This window comes from Neovison vison, chromosome 1 (assembly GCF_020171115.1).
Source record: "Neovison vison isolate M4711 chromosome 1, ASM_NN_V1, whole genome shotgun sequence".
NCBI classification, from domain to species: Eukaryota; Metazoa; Chordata; class Mammalia; order Carnivora; family Mustelidae; genus Neogale; species Neogale vison.
The window spans coordinates 277,246,767-277,268,146 of NC_058091.1; the positions used below are offsets into that span (position 1 = coordinate 277,246,767).

Here is a 21,380-nt window from a genome sequence, read left to right on the forward strand (position 1 = left end):
CTTGAGATTTCTTCTTTGATCCATGTGTTATTTAGAAGTATGTTGTTTAATCTCCATGTATTTGGGTATTTTCTAGCTATTTTTCTGTTACTGATTTTTAGTTTAGTTCCACTGTAGTTTGAGAGGAGACATTATACGATATCTATTCTTTTAAATCTGTTAAGGGGTGTTTTATGGCCCAAAGTATGGTCAATTTTGGTGAATGTTCTATATGAGTCTGAGAAAAATCTTTATTCTGCTGTTGTTGGATGAAGTAGTCTATACCTTTCTATTATATAAAGCTAATTGAGGGTGTTGTTGAGTTCAGCTCTGTTCTTACTGATTTTCTGCTTGCTGGATCTGTCCATTTCTTTCCTTTCTTTTTCTTTCCTTTTTTTTTTTTTCTTTTTTGAGATTTTATTTATTTGAGAGAGAGAGAGTGAGTGAGCACAGCAGGAGAAGGAGCAGAGAGAGAAGCCAACTCCTCACTGAGCAGGGAGCCCCATGCGAGGCTCAATCCTGGGACTCCAGGATCATGACATAAACAGAAGGCAGACATTCAACCAACTGAGCCGCCCAGGCACCCTCGGATTGTCCATTTCTTATAGAGAGGTGTTGAAATTTCCAACTATAATAGTAGATTCATCTATTTCTCTTTGAAATCTTGTCAGTTTTTGCCTCATGTATTTTGCCACTGTGTTGTTTGTGCATACATGTTACAAATTATGTCTTCTTGGGGGAATTGACCTCTTTATCATTGTGTAATGTCCTTCTCTATCCCTGATAACTTACCTTATTTTGAAATATGCTCCAAAATTATTATAGCTACTCCTGCTTTCTTCTGATTAGTGTTAACATGGTATATGTTTCTTCATCCATTTACTTTTAATCTGTATGTCTTTATATTTCAAGTGGATTTTTTTTATAGACAACATATAATTGGGTCTTGATTTTCAATCCATTCCGACAATCTTTGTTTTAAAACTGGTACATTTAGACCATTGACATTCAAAGTGATTATTGATTGAATTGGGTTAATATCTACCATATTTGTTACTGCTTTCAAATTGTTGCCCTTGTTCTTTGTTTCCATTTTTGTCTTCTACTCTTTTTCTGCCATTTGTGGCTTTAAGTGAACATTTAATGATTCCATTTTTTTCTCTTTCCTTATATATCAATTATACTTCTTTTTTAGTAGCTCCCCTAGAGTTTGCAGTATGCGTTTACAACTAAGCCAAACCTGCTTTCAAATAACACTATAGGGGAGGTGAACCATGAGATATTATGGACTCTGAAAAACAATCTGAGGGGTTTGAAGTGGCGGGGGGTGGGAGGTTGGGGGAACCAGGTGGTGGGTATTAGAGAGGGCACGGATTGCATGGAGCACTGGGTGTGGTGCAAAAATAATGAATACTGTTATGCTGAAAATAAATTTAAAAAAAATAACACTATACTATTTCATGGGTAGTGTGAATAGCAATATAACAACAAAATAATACTAATTCCCTCCTGTTCCTTGTTTTACTGATTTCATCCATTTCACGTATCTATAAGCACACATAAATGTGTGTGTAGTCAAATAAAGCATTGCTATTATTTTTTTGAACAGTTATCTATTAGATCAATTAAGAAAAATAAGAGATTTTATTCTATCTTTCCTTCTTCCTTCTCCAATATTCTTTCTTTCTTTATGTAGATTGGAGTTTCTAATCTATACCATATTCCTTCTCCCTGAAGAACTTCTAACATTTCTTGCAAAGCAGGTCTACTGCCAATAAATTCTTCCCATTTTTGTTTGTCTGAGAAGTCTTAATTTCTCAGGCTTTGGAATTCCAACATCCCTGACATATAAGAACCTGGTTGTGATACTTGCTCTCTCTCTATTTAAACTGTGGGGTGTTTTGTTTTGTTTTGTTTGGGGGGTTTTTGTTTGTTTGTTTTGCCTTTTAGTATGCCTTGTAATATTTTCTTCATAGCCAGGCATGTTGTACTAGGTAAAAGGAACTTTTGTAAATAGGCCTTTTGTTATGTGTGGTAAGGTACAGTGGGGAAGAGAAGTATTTTATGATGATGATTAGGCTGCAGTCTTATAGTGAGCCTCTGCCTCACGACTATGAACTTCACATGTGCTTCTCAGTTTTTTCCCTTCCCATAAGTAGCACAGAATGGCTACAGTGAGCTAGAATTGGGTATTCTCTTTCCTCCATGTCAGTTGGGCCCCAATAAAACTCCAGCATGCTAGGCTCGGGTTAAATAGTTTCTCCTGAGGTCAGACCTTGTTAAAAGAACAGAATGTTCTAGCATATTTAAAAATGGTTTCTTTTCCCCTTCCCCTGCCAGAAGCACTAGAAGATTTTTCTCCAGTATTCACTGTGAAGACCTGGTAGAGATCCAGGGGTGAAACTCACAAAAGTGTAGGGATGCTCTAATTACTGGGTTTCCCAAAAGTTTTTAACTCTGAGTTGTCCACACTGATCCTCCAGCAACTCACCAATTGCAGTTTAGTTTTTCCTACCATAGCACTATTTCCTACAGAGATTTGTGGTCTGATAAATCGGGATTCTCTGTATTCATCTGTCATTCTCTCCATTATGGATATAGTGGTTTGCCCTGTGACTTCACATCTATTATGGATCTAAGAAGATTTTATTTTTTCAGTTTACTTAGCTTTTTACTTCTCCTTAGAATGGAGTAGCAACTTAAAATCTCCTTACATGTCAGACCAGAAACCACAACTTGCCTCAGGTTTTGTCTTTGCTGGTTTTTTGCTTGTTTGTTTTGTTTTGTTTTGTCTTCATCTGGAATCTTCTTCCCCCTGAGATCCACCATGCTATATCTCCACTTCATTCACAATCACCGTGGCTCCTCTATCCCTCTTTTCTTCCTCTGCCTTAGAGAATCCCAAAGGAAGATGGAGAGGGCCTGGGTCCTGGGGTCACCAGCCCTCATCAGACTTTATGAAAAGAGAAACCTTGGTTGGTTAAGCCACTGAGATTGCATGATTTGTTTATTGATGCAGCTGACTTTAATTATCTTAAGTAATACTCTCTCTTTCCTTTGCACCACCCCTCACCATCATCCAGTGCTTCTTTTTGTAGCACTTATTACCTACCATAAACACATGTATGTATTAATTGTCTCCTTTGTATATATTAATTTGTCTCCTTTCCAGAGCAGGAAGTTTGTCCCGGGCACTGAGGATACAGCAATGAACAAAACAGTTGTGGTAGGCAACTAACAAATATTTGTTCAGTGAATTTCCTCCCTGGAGTCAGCTCTTCTCAGCAGCTCTTTATGTGTCTGGGTCTTTTTGCCTCTGCCCCTCTGTTTCCAGCTACAACAAAATGCTTCTAAGGGCAATTAAATGACATATCTCTTCAAATCAACATCCTTAAAGCTAACCCAACAACCCAGAACAGTACTCCAGATTTCCTGAGATTGCTGGAAATTCACCACTGGTTGATTTATATTTGTATTTGGATGTTTGTATAGTATTATAAATTACACTATATTTATATTTACTTGAAAGCTCTTTGTAAAATATACCAAACATTACACAAATATATACATAGGATTTCATAAGAACTTTCACTTCTTAAAATCTTCTTTCCTGCTGTGCTTTCACCACAGCTCTTCCAGGGCCAGAGCAGATATTATCTCAACTGTCGCAAGGCAGGAAATCCAACCTCAGAGGGGTCTCTCATGACATCACATGGCTGAGGAGTAGGCCAGGGGCTACTTAGCTGTCCTGAGAACTTTCATTTTCTGAATTACAGATCTGCCCCATTCTGGCTCCATAAAACTGCTGTTATTGAAGAGTAATGACCACTTGCTGGAACCTTTGTACCTTAGAATTAATAGAAGGCCTGGATTCAAAGAAAGTGCTAGGTCTGGAAGGAAAGCTACTTACTGTACCTCTTTGTCTACTTGGTTTCACCAGGAGTGTAAGCTACATGAGGACAAGGATTTTATCTGCTTCGTTCACTGCTGTATGCTCTGCACATTAGGTCAAATGAATACTTTTCAAATGAATGAATAAATGAATGAACAAATGAAGCTTTTTGAACCTGTTTCTCAGTCTGAAAAATGGGAATAAAAAACTCACTTCAGGGGGGTCATAGCAGGACTTAATGATGTAATAAGTTCATACAGTGTTCATAAGTTCACACAACACTCAGAATGTAAAATTAATTTTAGTGTAATTTAAAATATAGTTGAATTATTAATTAAAATTAATTTCTCAAATTGTATAATTTGGTCATGAGGTGAGTGGAGAGCTCATTGACTTGGATGTATTTTCATATTTGGATTTTATGATGTGCACTTCTGCAGTATTATGTATAGCTGAGAATGTACCACAAGTCTTTAAAAAATTATCCACTGCTATTAAAGAAATCCCTCATTTTTCAAAACTGGACCTCTTTCACACATAACTCATTCCTACTCCAAAATCAAACCAAGGACCTGATCCAATATTCATTACCTGATAGCCCCTTTTATAAATTTTTCTCTTTCCTCAAATATGTGTTTCCTTAATTAACTCAGCTAGTAGCTGATGAGTGTGTTCTTATAGATACTTTTCTGTCCTCCTTTTGAATAATGACCTGTTTTTCTTCCCATCATCAGTATATACACAATGTCATAGTTTATAAATCAGCTTTCCTTAATGTTTTATACCAGAAGTCACAAATTGCTAAGCCATGGCCTGAATCTGGCTGAGTTGTTTAGTTTGACGGGCATTTAAAATGTAGGGGACTTCTCATTCATTAAAAAATAGAAACTTTTTACTTCTTTTGGAAAAAAAAAAATCAGAAGATCTGGCTACACTGGGCCAGGACCTCTGCATAGCAATTTATAGCTTGTCCCCTTTACAGAGGGCTGTTACAGCTAATTTATCACAGTCCCCACTACTCTTTGGTGTCTTATAACCAAGACTACCTTCCATCTCAGGCCCTGTAGACCTAGACAATTTGTCCCTCACACAGCTTTCAGGAAGAGAACAATCACCCCATCACCCTATGGCATCAGCACGGATAATTCAAATCTCTCTCTGCCACAGCTCTCTTCTGAGCTCCATACTCATTTCCACATATATTCTGGACATTCTCCACAGAATATCTGTCAGTCTGTCCTTCTTTGCTTGCTTCCTTCTGTCAAAAAAATAGGCACCAGAATGTAAAGAAGATGTCTGCTTTATCCCTTATGTAGCTGGTGGGTGCAATTGGCATGCATGGAAACCATATGGCATGTGCTGTGGTGAAGGTGTATGCACGAAGCTATGGAACTTAGCAGACCAGGAAGGGAAGTAGGGCAGTAGTCAGGGAAGGCTTTTGGAAGCAAATCGAAGCTCATTTGATTAACTCAAGCAAAAATGGGATGGGAGAACGGTAGAGGATGACATTTTTTCCAAGAGCATTGATAGGAGCCAGAAACATTAAGGGCCCATTCTGCCTCCTTCATTTATTGTACCAATGTTTGAGTGTCTACTCTGTGCAGGCTATTCATAGAACTAGTGGTAACCAAGACTGAAATAGTCCCATGGAACTTAGAATCGAAAGGGGTCTGGGAAACCAAGTAGATGGAGGGTCATTCCCTGAGATGAGGCATACTAATGTCTAAGACAAGGAAATGATTGGAAGAGAAATAATATATATATATAATAGAACATTTGTCACACTAAGAACTTAACATAGCTTTGTAGAAGAGTATTGCTATCTACAAATTAGAGTTTGTAAGGGTAACACTATGAGCTAATCTAGCAATCTAACCTACCTGGGCTAGGTACAAAGCAGAACTATTATTTAAACATGAGAGGTGGATGCTTCAATATGAGATATAAATAACATTTTAAGTAAGAAGTCATCAATTCAAATGCCTGCCTGGTACAGGCAAGTCACATGAGCAGGCCTGGTAGAGGGGTCCAGACAGTTAGGGAGTTGGGGCTTACAATAAACTGAGGAGAGAGTATCTCATCTAAAGAGAACAGAGATTCATCCCCTACCCCTTGGGGACAGGCCAGATATGGGCTGTACATTGCCGTATGACTTGATTTTGCCCATTTCCAATCAAGGTAATAGAACTGATTTTCTCCAGAGCAGCTATCAACCAGTGCCTCCTTTAGAGAAAATCTCTGCTCCTTTTAAGATGACAAATGTCATTCAGATGTTTCCTGTCACAACAGGAAAAGGCAGGCTGCTTGGGATTAAACATTTTCTCTGTCCCATCTATGCAGATTGGCCCAACTGATAGAACTTGTTTATAAAAATCAGAGGAGGAGTGAGGAGTAGTGGAATGGATCAGATGACTTTTCTTTTTTTTTTTTTTTTAAAGATTTTATTTATTTGACAGAGAGAGATATCGCAAGTAGGCAGAGAGGGAGAAGCAGGCTCCCCGCTGAGCAGAGAGCCCAATGTGGGGCTAAATCCCAGTACCCTGAGATCATGACCTGAGCCGAAGGCAGAGGCTTAACCCACTGAGCCACCCAGGCGCCCCGAGATGACTTTTCAATGGCAGAAATAGCACTGACATCAACAAATTTGCTTCAAGATCTACAGCGCCACTAAATGCCATCATCACAGTTTTCTTTTTCTTTTTTTTTAAAGATTTTATTTATTTATTTATTTGACGAGGGGAGAGAGAGAGCACAAGTAGCAGAGCAGCAGGCAGAGAGAGAGGTAGAATAAGGCTTCCCCCGAGCAGGGAGCCCAATGTGGCGCTCCGTCCCAGGACGCTGGGATCATGACCCAAGCCGAAGGTAGATGTTTAACTGACTGAGCAACCCTCATGGCGTGTCTAGGTATACTTCTGAGTCAATTTAGAAAACTGTGATGAGGGATGCTTGGGTGGCTCCACTGGTTATGTGTCTGCCTTCAGCTCAAGTCCTGTTCCTGGGGTCCTGGGATTGAGCCCCACATTGGGCTCCCTGCTCAGTGGGAAGCCTGCTTCTCCCTCTTCCTGTGCCCCTCCCCCTGCCTGTGCACACTCTCTCTCTCTTTCTCTCACTCTCTCTCTCTGTGTCAAATAAATAAATAAATCTTTAAAGGAAAAAAAAGAAATATACCTAGAGAAGAATTTGAAAAGGAAGAAGTATATATTGGATTCATTTAATCTAGGATATTACACACACACATATGCATATATCAGAGACACTGCTTTTATATCGGATAAATTTTTTAAAATTAAGGCTCAGGTAAATAAAACATGTTCAGTGAACATGGACAATTTTCTTTTTAGCAAACCTTATGAATGAATTCCTTAGGAAAGAATCCTTTTAACATATGAAACAGACATGTAGAGGTTCCTTATAAATTTATATTCCTATATAAATTCATACAAATTCTATAAATTTATGTTTCTATATTAAATATCTGGAGATGAGTCTGATGGCTAAATCAGACATGTAGAAAAATTATAAACCTGACATATTTTTTTTGAACAGCATTGTTTTCCTGGGAAGTACATAAGAGGCTTAAGCTTTATGCCTTGATGCAAAGAGGCAGGGTGGGTTAGGAGCTGAGCTGGCAGAAGACCTCACACTGTGTCATTTCTGTGTCTATAAGGGAAGAGCGTTTGCACCACCGGCTGGACGACCAAAGCTGAACTCTCAGGAGGAAGAGATTTGCCCCATTGAGATAATCGGGCTCTTCTCAACCCCAGCAGACTCCCAGGGGACCCAGCTTCCACAGTAAGTCAAACTACTACTAAAGGAAACGGAATGCATGTTCCTATCTAACTAAAGTGGGATTTTTTCCTTCTAGAGGAATCCTAAGAAAGCTGTTAGCATTGCCCTTTTGTGCTGCTGGTTGGAATCAGGTCTTCCATAAATTGTAAGCCAACTTGATCAGCATATTGAAGCGTGGTCTTCTGTATCTGCAGTTGTATAAGTGTGAGTACTTGGAGAAACTGCTTGTGGGTTAGAGCCGTGAGAAGGGTCATGTGGGGACAGCATTTGTCTTCACAGACGGGCAAGGTTATGGGGGGAGAAGGAACTTGCAATAATACCCACCTTACGAGTTAGATGACTTCACTGAAAATTTTCAGGATATTTCTGTTGGTGTTTTCCCTCTGTTCAGAGAGTCATAAGAACTGGCCATGCTTAGTTCATCAACAATTTAACAAATATCTCTTAAGCACCTAAATGTGCCAGTACTGGAAATAAAAATATTAATAAATCATAGAAGTCTGTGGGGATGGGAACAGGAAGTTAAGGCAAAGAGAAATAGACACAAATGAATCACTTGATCCTTTCAATACAGTGTGTTAATCAAGTATGGTATATAGACAAATATATATGTATGTGTTATAGGTCAGTATATATGTATATATGTATGTATATGCATATAGATACGTATCTCATATGTATATGTAAAATGCCAGGGACTAATTTTATGTAAATTACTGTGTTAATTATATTACAAACATTACCACACTTAATATTCACTCAAAAGTGTTGTTTTGAGGATTGTCATTCCCAGATTATAAAGGAGGAGAATGGAGACTCAGAATATAAAACTTTCCTAAGGTCGGGCGCCTGGGTGGCTCAGTGGGTTAAGCCGCTGCCTTCGGCTCAGGTCATGATCTCAGGGTCCTGGGATCGAGTCCCGCATCGGGCTCTCTGCTCAGCAGGGAGCCTGCTTCCTCCTCTCTCTCTGCCTACTTGTGATCTCTCTCTGTCAAATAAATAAATAAAATCTTTAAAAAAAAAAAACAAAAAAAAAAAAAAAAAACTTTCCTAAGGTCAAAAAGCTGATAAGTTATGGGATTAAATCCAGGTGGGCCTGGTGCCAAGCCTCTGTTCTCAGGCACCTCACTGGACTCCTTCTCATGGGAAAGACACATAGGAGAATAGGGGTAATGCCCGAGGTCTATGTTTTATTTTGTTTTAGGGATCTGTCTTTTGTGCAGATATTAAATTCACATGACTAAAAACTCAACAACACTAAAGCGTGCAGTGGGAGGTTTAGCTCCCATACTGACCACTCTCTACTTTCAATTTTCGCCGTCCTTGTCCCAAAGCAAAAACTTCTGTAGTTCCTTGTTGTTACTCAAGAGCTCCCTTAAACAAACATGTTTATTCCTTCCCCTCTACTACACAGAGAGCTACACAATACACACTGTTCTGCAGCTTGTTTTTTAAATTTAATGGTGTATCTTAGAAATACTTCCATGTCAGAATATAGTGTCCTCTTTCTTTCTTACAGCAACACAACATCGTATTGTATGGATGTAACATAATTTATTTAAATGTTCCATTCCCCATTTGATGGACATTTCTGGGTAATCTCTTGACCATGCTACCTTATAGAATTCTCTTACTGCTGGTAGTAGTTTTTCTGATGTTTTGGGGGAGGGGAGGGTTCCTGGATCACAATATCTTTTCTAAATATTATACTTCTACTTTCCTTTTCTTGTATCATGTCATTGGCTATTATAAGACCCGAGTTTTTAAAGGAAAAGGGCTTAGTCAAAAAGAAGACTGGTATTTGAGGCAGGGAAAACATCAAAAACACAAAGATGTGAAACATCATGGCATTTACTGAGAAATACAGAAAATCAGGAATATTAAGATGTAAAATAATATGAGGTAAAGTGTAAAGGGAGAGAAGGGGAACATATGCTGTAAGGAAATGGGGCTGTATGAGGATGGGAGGTGTTTGCCGTGAGTGACATGACAGGATCAAGCAATACTAAGATCCATTGAAGGTGGCAAGCCTTAGGAACTCTTGAATGATTTCAGGTGAAACGTGTTCAAGGTAAACAATGTCAGCAGAGAGAGAAAAGGATAATAACAACACTCAGCAGATAAAACTGGGGAACCTTCATGCACAGGCATGAAGATGGAGACTCTGGAAGGACAGACGATGTCAGTAAGCAAGATAAAGTGTGCAGGTAGAGGAATAAGTTTTAGAAGGAAGAGGAGAAATTTGGCTTTCAAAATGATAATCTTAAGATAGACTTCACTAAACAAAGTGTCTTGTGGTACCCCAGCTTTACTACCTGACTGGCCAGATGGGTGTGTTGATCTCTTACTTGACAAATCATAGAGCTTTTATGTAAATCCAGCTTTTTTAATGCCAAAATCAGCAATCATTCCACTGTGCATGCTGTTTTAGAAATAAGTAGAGCATGTGAAAACATAATTGAAAGCAAGCACAGATGATTAAAATGAGAAGAAAAACTTCAAGAGAAAAGAGTAGATGTAGTGTGCTATGTAGACGGACTGGGACCACACAGCAGAATCCCAGCAGCTGGGGCTTTGGCCCACTCTAAGTGACCCAAATTTAGAGACTGCAACAGAAAATAATAGTTTTTTTAGATTATGCATATTGTAACTTATCCCCCTACATCATCTCTGTTGGAAAGGTCGTCTACCATGAGCTCTGAACATCCCTACACATGCTTGCGTGGTCTATCAAGAAACCAAGGCCCTGGCCACACTTTACCTAGCCTCAGAGTGTGTTTGCAAAAATGAACCTTGAGGACTGAGATAATGTCTCCCTCTGGGACAAAGCAAAGTCTGTTCACTGTGGGCTATAAAACTGTGTTCCCCAAACTCAGAGTCCTCTGCAATAGTGCAACTCACTGCATGTTCAGGTGGCTACCTGGGCCCCTCTGGGTTGTTCTTGTGAGACTCGGGAGGGGTAGGGGCAAGAGGAACCAAGCAAATGTTCTGGTGGTGATGCTGCTTGCTGTGCTATGCGTATTAAGGTCCTTTCTCTCTGAAGTATGAGTAGATAGCTTCTGCCAGCATTTACGAAACGGTAATGGGCTAATGTATTAGCTTAGAAATAAGGTAAAGTCATATCCTAGACCCGGACCATCCCTGCCCCTGACAGTTTTGAGTCATGGTACTCAGTTTGCCCTTATTAGCTCCTGGGAGCCCCCTTAGCCGCCAAGAGATAGATATGTAAGAAAAAACAAGGTGAGGGCACCCACTTGGCCCAGGCCCCTTTGTGCTTGAGCAGGCCCCCCGTTAAGTCTCCTCCCTTCATGCTCATTGTTTCTTCATGATATGAGAAGATGTCATAGCTTATGGCACTGTCATTATGAATTTTGTTTCTTATAAACAGAGTGAGTATGGCAGAATTGTTCAGGGTCTTTCTAAAAGCTTAGCACTGAAAATCCCCTCTACCACTTCTATACTTCTGTCTCCAGTTTACTGATTGTGCTCCCCACCCTGATCTTTTGCTGTGCCACGGGCATCAATCAACATGCCAGAATCATCATTGCTGATAGGATCAGAGAGAGAAGAGATCTGAGAGAGGAAATGCAGAACCAACTTAGGAATGTAAAGTAATCCATTAATTGCTTTCTCATTATTTATATGACACTTTCCCCATGGTAAATAATTCTTTGCTTTGGCCTGAGACCCAAAAGGCCTTCCACAGCCTTTTTCCCAAGGCGGAAAAAAAATAATAACCAAAAACCCATACACCCTGCTCCCCTTGAAGGAATGGATGGTAATACACTTTACAAAACTATCTCCGGAATCATGTATAAATGTTACTCTGAATTTCATTTGTTGTCATCAGTTTCTTCAGTATCTCTGTGCTCTGAGGAATATTCTTAACCAAACCTTTCAAGCTTCTGGAAGAAAGGATAGGCTTAAAAGCTTCAACTGTGGGGCGCCTGGGTGGCTCAGTGGGTTAAAGCCTCTGCCTTCGGCTCAGGTCAGGATCCCAGGGTCCTGGGATCGAGCTCCACATCGAGCTCCACATCGGGCTCTCTGCTCCGCAGGGAGCCTGCTTCCTCCCCTTTCTCTCTCTGCCTGCCTCTCTGCCTACTTGTGATTTCTCTCTCTCTGTCAAGTAAATAAAATCTTTAAAAAAAAAAAAAAAGCTTCAACTGTGATTAGGTCTAACTTCATCACATCAGTGTAACACAAATACAGAACTGCAGGAATCCTCCACACTGGACAGTAACTCAGAACTGCTGCAGGAAGGTCATGGACAATATTTGGTTGTTCCAGCAGTGAACAGCGTGGAGGCTCTTTGAAATTCTGTGTTTTCAGGGCTTTCAGGAAAGGAGAATGAGAACAAAGGGTAAATCAGAAATAAACCAGCTCGTGCAAGGCTTGGCTTATCATCATCTGGTGGTTCACAAAACCTTAAAGCTTGAACTTGAGTTAAGCTGATCCCAGATTGCCAGCATCCCCTCAGAAGCAAACATTTTTGAGGCTGATTTCAGAACTCTCTGCTTCAAAATACTTCTATAAACTATGTTCAAGTACAAGACCAACATTCAATGATAGCCAGAACTATGAGGAGACAAGACCATGAATAAGATCCAACAGAAAGGATAAACAACAAATCTACAAGGAATCTAGGTTTGGGAACCATTAGACACAGACTGTAAAACCATGATTTCCATTTCCTCACAGACCCTTCCATGCGTGGCTGATATAATCTTGAATGGCACATACACTCTCACCTAATCAGTTGCTTGTCCTCCTTTCTGGTCATTCCCATCTTCTCCTAAAATTCCCCTCTTTCATTTTTTTCTTTCAGAACCTTCTCAGTCTCTTTTCCCTCAGACATCTTCTCTTCTGTTTTCCAAGGTGCTCAGATTTCTCCGTAATAGTTAAATATGCGGGCTCTGCAGACACCCTGCCTGAATTCAAATCCTGGCTCTACAGTTTCCCCAGGGCAAGTTGCTTAACCTCTAAGCCTCCATTTCCACATCTGTCACATGTACCTACCTTAGAGGGTTGTTATTAGGGTGAAATTAATTAATACAGGCAAAGTGTTTATAATGGGGCATCGCATTAGACAGTGCTCAGTAACTACTAGCTATGAAACCCCCAAACCACTAAGCTTTAGTGTGCTAGGGTTATAGTCAGGGCACATAGCCAGCTGCTTCCCTCTGCCTGGAGGTTCTGATCTGAGCTTCACTTTATTCTTGGGCCACTGTCATGACAATCTCCCTGCCAACACTGGCCCCAGGGACCTACTACCACCCCAGAGCTATGGCACAAGCTTGGAGAAAAATCCACCACTCAACCCCATCACTCAACTTCTTAACACCAGCGCCACACGTAGGGGCTCTGAATGCCTTTTTTAATTTACCAAAATACTGAAAGAGAACAAAAGAGGTAGTATCTGAAACGTAAACCCTTTAGCTTATACGGTACAGGTCTCTGTTCTTACATCCATAAGCCTCCAGCGCCCAGCCTGGGTGCCATTCTGCCACCTGTCTCAGGACAGAGCAGCTCCCTCCCAGCTTCTAAAGGCAGGGGATGGGAGGTTCTCAAGGATTTTTTTTTTTTTTTTAGATTTTTTTTTTATTTATTTGACAGAGAGAGATCACAAGCAGGCAGAGAGAGAGAGAAGGAAGCAGGCTCCCGGGTGAGCAGAGAGCCCGATGCGGGGCTCGATCCCAGGACCCTGGGATCATGACCTGAGCCGAAGGCAGCGGCCTAACCCACTGAGCCACCCAGGCGCCCCCTCAAGGATTTTTGTCCCTTACCCTTCACTCGGCCCCAGGAGCCTCTCAACATGCAGGAGAAACTGCGTGATCTACCGTGAGAGCCCCCATTGGACACCTTGATTCTTCTGCAACTGAGGCTGAAGAATGAGTCTAATTGGATTCTGGTAGGAGAAGGCAGGTGACAGGACTGTGGAGACTGTCCAGATGAACAGTGAATTCACCTAAGGGGTCCTTAGCTCCTCTGGACAAGGAGAAGACCATCCCCACATCAGACCAAATGTTACAAGAGCACCATGCACGTCTGGGACCTGTTTATCCTCAGGTGCCCTCTTGCCAGTTTGCCTGCTTTGCTCTGCATCCTGGGCCTGACCTCTGCTGGCTTTATTTCCCTGGCTCGTCTGTCAACTAATATCCAGCTGGGCTTGGTCACTGAAGGGCGTGGAGGGAGACTGGTGAGTGGGAAGGAGAGAAAAACCAGAGTGTCCCCCTATCCCTATTCAGCTGCTGCCCTTCACCTTGCAGCTTTCCCCCAACAGGCCCACCATTACCAAGTTCTACAGGTAAAATCCGCCTCTGACTTCTGGCAACACTGCCTCTTCCTTTTGACTCTCTAGACTTGGAGTAGAAATGGCTTCCAAACCTCTGGGTTGCCTCACTGTCCCCTGTCCTTCTCTTTTCCATCACCTGCATTACAAATCCCCTATCTCAAGGAGTCATCATGGTTTTGCTTTCTTGGGGCAGGGGAGACTGGCCTGATACAAATATCTGCTCAATAACTTAACTATGCCCTTTGCACGGGAAAGAGCGTACACATATGATAGCGTGGGCTGACATTAACCAGACATTCCTCTCTTTACCTGACACGGCAGTGCTGTAATGGAAAAGGCCAACTTTCATTTCCTTGTTTCCAAGCTCATTGTTAAATTTCCTGGCTTTGTACCAATTCTCATCTTCAACAACCTCTTGGAACCAGCTGACCAGAAATTCTTCAGTCATGCAGGGGATCAGTTACCATCCACAGCTCTGGGTTGCCCATATTCCTTCTTCCATCGATATGTCTCTTCTATCTCCTTTGGTATCTTCTTGTGGGGTAGCTTCACTTCTCACAGTTTCAGCTCTTAGGTATGTATAAAATCTCAGATTCGTACCTCCAGCCATGCCTGTCCTCTAGACAGGGCCTTTGGAAAGGATGAGAACATGTGTCACCTTGTCCTGTCCATCTGTGGCCCTCCCAACGTATAGAGGATCAATTTCTCTTTTTGTTCTCCCATCTCATCATGTTTACACAGTGTCCGTTCCCCCAAATTGAAACCCTTGAAATCTTTGGACTTCATACCTTGAGCAATACAAAACTGTCCTTGAGCAGGATCTTGATAGGATTAATCTTGCATTTTATTTTTTATTTCCACCTCCAAACTCCTGTGCTTGACTTTCCAGCCCTCCCTCAACCTCCTTCCCTCCCACCCCCTGCCCCATTGAACCAGGTCCACTTACCTTTCAGCTCAAGTTTCAGCCTCCATAGTCCAAACCTTCACTGTAGTCAGGCTAGTGTCCTCACTGAGTTCCTTCACAAGGAAGGACCACTGCAACCCCCTCTCTTAGGCTGAGAAATCACAAAGTAGAGTGATGTGAGAGAATAAAGTCCAGGGTTCAAACTCCAGTTCTATCTCTTACAAACCTTGGACAGATTGCCCCTGTCTGTGCTTTGGTATCCTCAGCTGGGGGAAATAGTGACATCTCTATCATAGGGTTATTGTAAGGAGTAAGTGTCTTAATATGTATAAAGTAGTTGAAACATTCCTGGCAGTTAGGTCACATGTGATTGGAAAACCAGGCAGCAAGGAACTGTGTCACTATTTCTTAACCATAGCTTGGCTGTGTCACCATGTAGTCATCAGGCAGAGATATGATTTTCTAATTTTAACCAGTATTTTATGTTTTATGCCAATTGCACAGAAGTACAAACTGCTATAAGTCTTAGAAAAAAAATTTCTCTGCTAAGGATTGCTTTTCCTCCTTCCCCCTCATCCAAATTCAATCCCTTTCTTTAAGAGCTAGCCAAAGTCCCACTTCTGTGAAATTCTTTCCTATCGCTTCAGCCTACTCCAAACTTTCATTTCTGGAAATATTTGTATGGTAGGTTCACACCATACAAATAAGCATTGAATTGTTTCTGTGAGTCTGTATGTTCCGTTGGTGTCTCCAGGGAGTCCCATCTGTCGATGAAGAGCTCTCCACTCTCAAAATGGGTTCTTAAGAAATGAAGAACTACACACAGAATGGGTGGCAGGTAGAGCCCAAATTATCCTCTCTACTGTTGACTGGGCTGAATTGTAGGATTAAGCAAGAGTCAAATGGGCTTCTAACTGCGTGGGAAAATGTGTCTCTTCCTCATGTGGTTGCCCCCAAATCACTCAATTCCAGGGAAATCATTTCACTTCTCCCAGGGAGAACAAGAATGTGAGTTCCAGGGCTATGTTTAAGGAAAAGTCCTCCTCCTACAAACCAAGAAGTGGGATGAAACACCCCCTACCACTTATTCTACAAGATCTTCTCATGCAAACTGTAAACTCTTTGAGGGCAAGACCTGTATCTTAAGACCTTCATGCATTCTCTATGAAACTGAAAAGGACGGCACGTAAAAGTTATTCACTAATAGTAAGTCCAGGCTGTGTTCTGATCACCTTCCATGTATGAGCTTAACCAGTCTTCACAACAACCTTATGAAGCAGCTGGTATTAACACTGGTGTTTCATAGATGAGCAAACTGAGGCAGAGAGTCCGCATGAGCAATACATGGTAAAGCTGGATTTAGATCAACTGGACTTCAGAATTCATGCTTTTATGTTTTTTAAAGACTTAATTTATTTATTTGAGAGAGAGAGGGAGAAATCGAGAGACAGAACCCCAGCAGAGGGGGAAAGGCAGAGGGAGAGGGAGAAACTGACTCCCCACTGAGGAGGGAGCCCAAAGTGGGGCTTGATCTCAGGACCTTGGGATCATGACCTGACCCCAAGGCAGATGCTTAACTGACTGAGCCACCCAGGTGCCCCAGAATTCATGCTTTTAGTCACCATCTGATACTGCCCTGATTGAATTTCAAGAGCAACAGTGTTGGTAGAAATGGAGATTGTGAGAGACCAGAGCCGGATAGGAACAGCGCTGATCATTTCAAGTTAAGAGAAGTTCATTGACTAACATCTAATACTTAGAATCACTGGAGAAGCCTCTATAGCACATTCGCTTTTTTCTAAATTATCAGAAATCCTGTGAAATAAATTATGTACTACTATATGAACTTGGAAAGAACTCTGTTAATACATCCCACTGAACTACTGGAATAATTTCTTTGTGTAATATCTAATCATGAGCACAAAAATGAATCAAAAGTTCTCACACAATTGAAAAAGATAATTGTTTCTGGCTCAATAATTTTGTTGCTCAAATAATTAGAATACAATTTGTATTATAATAGACAAGGAAGTTTTTCTTTATTGTTGTACAGAAAGATGTGAAAGTTAAGGCCCTGTCCAACTATTAATTATGTTTCATCTTACAGCTTTACATTTTATTTCTGTGATCGATTTCAGTCTGAATCCTAAAAAGTCAAAAATAACTGGCCTTCCTGTGTTTTGCCTGTCTACCACTAGAGGACACTATCTAGTCTTGTATGCCTTAGAGTTCTGCTTTGTTTCCCATGTTGATCAGGGAGAGAGGAGGCATGAAAGGAATAGAATGAACAATCTGTTGCAGGTTTATTATCCTGAAGTCATGGAAAGGAGAAATGAATTTCAAAGCAAACCTGCTGAGACACTTCATCTGATGGTGACAGTGTTGATTCAGTGCCGACAACTGGCCATAGCATTACCTTCATTTCACAGGTGAGGGAATTGAAGCTCAGGAAAGTCATATACTACCCCTGCCCCCCGCGGTCACACAGTTGTACAACAGGACTTAATTCAGCTAGGAATCCATACCAGGATTGAATAAAAAAAGAAAATTTCCATAATGCCACTCACTGATTTCCTGACGCGAGAAGAGGCCCAGGGGAGTTTATTCTTCCTAATAGAGCATCTGGCGGTTGAGTTTGATGATGGGAGGTTACAAGGAATGTAAGATAAATACCAGCAACAATTCCAGATGTCATTTATAGCTAAATAGAGTCCAACAAAACAGCCAGCTAGATAGCTTTGCTTTAAATTCCACTTAATCTAATTTGCCCCCACCCTGTTGGCTTAAATGTAGTGTGATAATTTAAGGGGCCAGGTATAACAAGCCAGTTTGTTTCATAAAGGAACTGTGTTTCTGCCTTGGTGAAACTTCTGGGTGACTGTCAGCAACTACTCTTTTTTGGGGGATCATGATATAAGTATATGCCTGGGAAAGGGGCCATTTTTACATGGAACATTGATAGAACTTGATAGTGTTATTTCTGGCATGAAATTGTGCTGTAATTCATTTTTCCACATACATAACTGTATTTGGCCGTGATGTGCATTAAATTTATACCATATACTAAATAATGACTGTTGAAATTGATCGGGCATGCACTTTATGCCATCAGAGTTAGTAAATATCAGTCCCGTACTGGCCTGAATCTAAACACGTTCACTAAAATCATAATGAGCTTAGGTTTATTCATTATAATGCCCATACATTTCCTGGTCTCGGTGCTGTTTAATAAGCTGCTTATATTATTTTCATATGAGGAAGTGGAAAATGAAATTTTGGTCCCAATTGTACCAATTATACATATAAAAAGGGCATCTAGATTCATCTGTATGAAACACATCCCCAAGATGAAACCACTTAAATCTTCATCTCCAAGGAAGGAATAAAGAGCACATAATATCCAACAGTGAGATTCAGGACCAAGACATCTGTTTATTCTATAACCTTAGCCTACCAAGCCATTTCTATATTCAGTCTGTGAAATGTAAAATCATAGAGCTAAAAAAAAAAAAAAGAAAGAAAAAAAAATCTGGAAAAAAATAATACAAGGAAACTTGGAAACTTTATATATTTCACACATATTCCAAACACTCATTTCTTTTTTTTTTAATATTTTATTTATTTGACAGATAGAGAGAAATCACAAGTAGGCAGAGAAGCAAGCAGAGAGAGGGGAGAAAGCAGGTTCCCTGCGGAGCAGAGAGCCCGACGTGGGGCTTGATCCCAGGACCCTGTCCTGGGATCATGACCTGAGCTGAAGGCAGAGGCTTTAACCCACTGCGCTACCCAGGTGCCCCCAAACACTCATTTCTAACTCATGAGTTAGACATCAGGGAACTTTCAATCTAGAAATGTCTTAGACCAGTATCAGATTTTTAATTCCCCTTTTGCTCTGGAATCTTGGAGCAGCTGTCTTCCCCAAATGAGCCTACTAATGTAGATTTATTTTTTGTTTTTGTGGATTGTTGTTTTTTTTCTTTTTTTTTTTTAAAGATTTTATTTATTTATTTGACAGAGAGAGATCACAAGTAGGCAGAGAGGCAGGCAGAGAGAGAGAGGAGGAAGCAGACTCCCTGCTGAGCAGAGAGCCCGATGCGGGACTCAATCCCAGGACCCCGAGATCATGACCCGAGCCGAAGGCAGCGGCTCAACCCACTGAGCCACCCAGGCGCCCTGTTGTTGTTTTTTTTTTAACATTTATTTATTTATATGAGAGAGAGAGCCAGTACGAGCAGGTGGGGCAAAGGGAGAGAATCTCCAACAGACTCCTCATTCAGTGCTGGAGCCATATGTGGGGCTTCATCTCAAAACCCTGAGATCAGGGGCACCTGGGTGGCTCAGTGGGTTAGGTCTCTGTCTTCAGCTCGGGTCATGATGTCAGGGTCTTGGGCCTGGGCCTCACATCAGGCTCTCTGCTCAGCAGGGAGCCTGCTTCCCCCTCTCTCTCTGCCTGTCTCTCTGTGCCTACTTGTGATCTCTCTCTCTGTCAAATAAATAAATAAAATCTTAAAAACAAAAACAAAACAAAACCAACCTGAGATCATGACCTGGGCAGAAATTAAGAGTCGGACACTTAACCAACTAAGCCACCCAAGTGCCCCGAAGATTTGTTTTTTAAATTACTCCTTATTCCAATGATAAATAAGCTAGTTAATTCCATTAACTGAAAGCTTCCGAAAGACAGCTACAGCATGTGAGGATATTTACATGTCTCTAGGAGCACAGCCTATATTGGTGGAGGAAGTCAACCCAGGCACGTGCAGGAGACAGACCCAAATACAGTCTGTTTTGTGTCCTGGCTTTCCAAGGTCTCGGGCCTCTCTCTGGGGCCTGTAATGTATTCTTCCTTATTCATGGCAACAGCAGGTGTGCTTGACAGAAGCAAGATCCAAGTCACAGCAGATCAGGTGACTCAAAGTGTCAGTATGTGTGTCAGAATTTCCCATGATGTTGCGGGCAAGCTGTCCGCTGGAGCCATGGTTATCTGAGGCCCTGGAGGATCTACTTTGTTGTTGGCAGGAGGCTTCAGTGTCTCACAACCGGGCTGCTCACATAAAGTTGCTCATGACATGGCAATAAGTTCTGTGTCAAAACACCCTTTTCCAGGGCACCTGGGTGGTTCAATGGGTTAAGCCTCTGCCCTTGGCTCAGGTCATGATCTCAGGGTCCTGGGATCGAGCCCCACATCAGGCTTTCTGCTCGGCGGGAGCCTGCTTCCCCCTCTCTCTCTGCCTGCCTCTCTGTCTACTTGTGATCTCGCTCTCTGTCAAATAAATAAATAAAATCTTAAAAAATAATACCCTTTTCCATAGAAAGTGGACTCCCTTAATGTTTTAGCCCAATGTTATAACCTTTCAGTCACAGTTATTAGAATAGTTATTGACAGTCACTAAAACACTGACTTCCTATCATTACGATTCAATGATTCTGTTTCAATCCTCTGTTTTTTTTGTTTGTTTTCCAAACCTCCGTTTTTATATCCAGTTAATGGCTCTCTTCTCTCCCACCTCCAGTCCCAACCCCTGCAACAGCATGGGGATGTGGTGGTGTGGCCTGGTTCACCCACACCTATCAGTGTCTTTCCATCACATATGTTGCTGGTGATGGCTGGGGAGGAAGGATAAAGAAAGGAGAACTACCCTAGTGGGACCCAGTGCATTGTCCTTGTGCTCGGTGTGGACAGATGGAGATCTACAATGTCATCTGACAAGTAATTTGTTCCCAAGCAGCAATTCAAGGTGCTAGGGGGCCCTTATGAGACAGCTTCATTCTCAATTTCAGGCCCAGCTCCAGCCTGGTATCCTATTCCTCTGATATGTATTCCTATATCCTATTCCTCTTCACCCAGTGCTGTGCTTTCCCAGATAAAACCAAAGTTCTAAATGTGGTCCACTCACCACAGCCAACTCCTAGGTCTTCATGTTTATGTAGGCTCCACCTTCCAAATCTCTCAGACTTTAAGTAGGCCTAGTCTTGCCCTTGCTGTACCCGGTAGTCTCCCTCTGTGCCATCTCTTCCAACATACTTTTCCTCTACCCTGGCACAGGGGCTGGACAGCGAGCTTAGCACCTCATAACTGTCCTGATAGGGACTAGCAGACCCCCAAACCTGTGGGTACCCACAAACCTGTGGGCAGTCCTCTTGATAGCTCCCTACGTTGACACTAAGGAAGAGAGGCAATCCAGCCCCACCCCTACCCTTCTTGGGGGGATAAATAGTTCTACATGAGTAGTGTACTTCTACAAAAGGCAACAGCCTTCTCCCTCTCAACCTCATCTTCTGTTAAGATGAAGTGAAGTGGTGAAGTGATGGTGCTGGTTCTGCTTCCTGGTTTCTCTTAGCAGGCCCTGTTGAGGGATGGAGGCCCCAACAGCCACCATCCTAGGAATTTGGAACGTGGGGTTTTTAGCCCCTTTGATCTCCAGTTCTGAGCTTTAGGTTGGTGTTAGTCACCAATACTCGGCAGCTGTCACCCACGTTTAACATTAACCATCTTTCCCCAACCGCACTCTGATCCTTCGCTG

The 21,380-nt window shown here is 41.7% G+C and overlaps 1 long non-coding RNA gene across 2 annotated transcripts in view; it reads left to right on the forward strand.

Moving 5' to 3' along the window:
- Positions 1-21,380, forward strand: part of LOC122894311 — a 114,654-nt gene that overhangs the window by 6,475 nt on the left and 86,799 nt on the right. The window contains exons 1-2 of one of the 2 annotated variants that reach the window (XR_006381770.1): positions 7,133-7,168; positions 7,539-7,663. This is a non-coding gene — a long non-coding RNA (uncharacterized LOC122894311). Of the gene's footprint in view, positions 1-7,132; positions 7,169-7,538; positions 7,664-21,380 lie in introns of those variants that run through there. The other variant, XR_006381769.1, reaches the window with a different exon arrangement.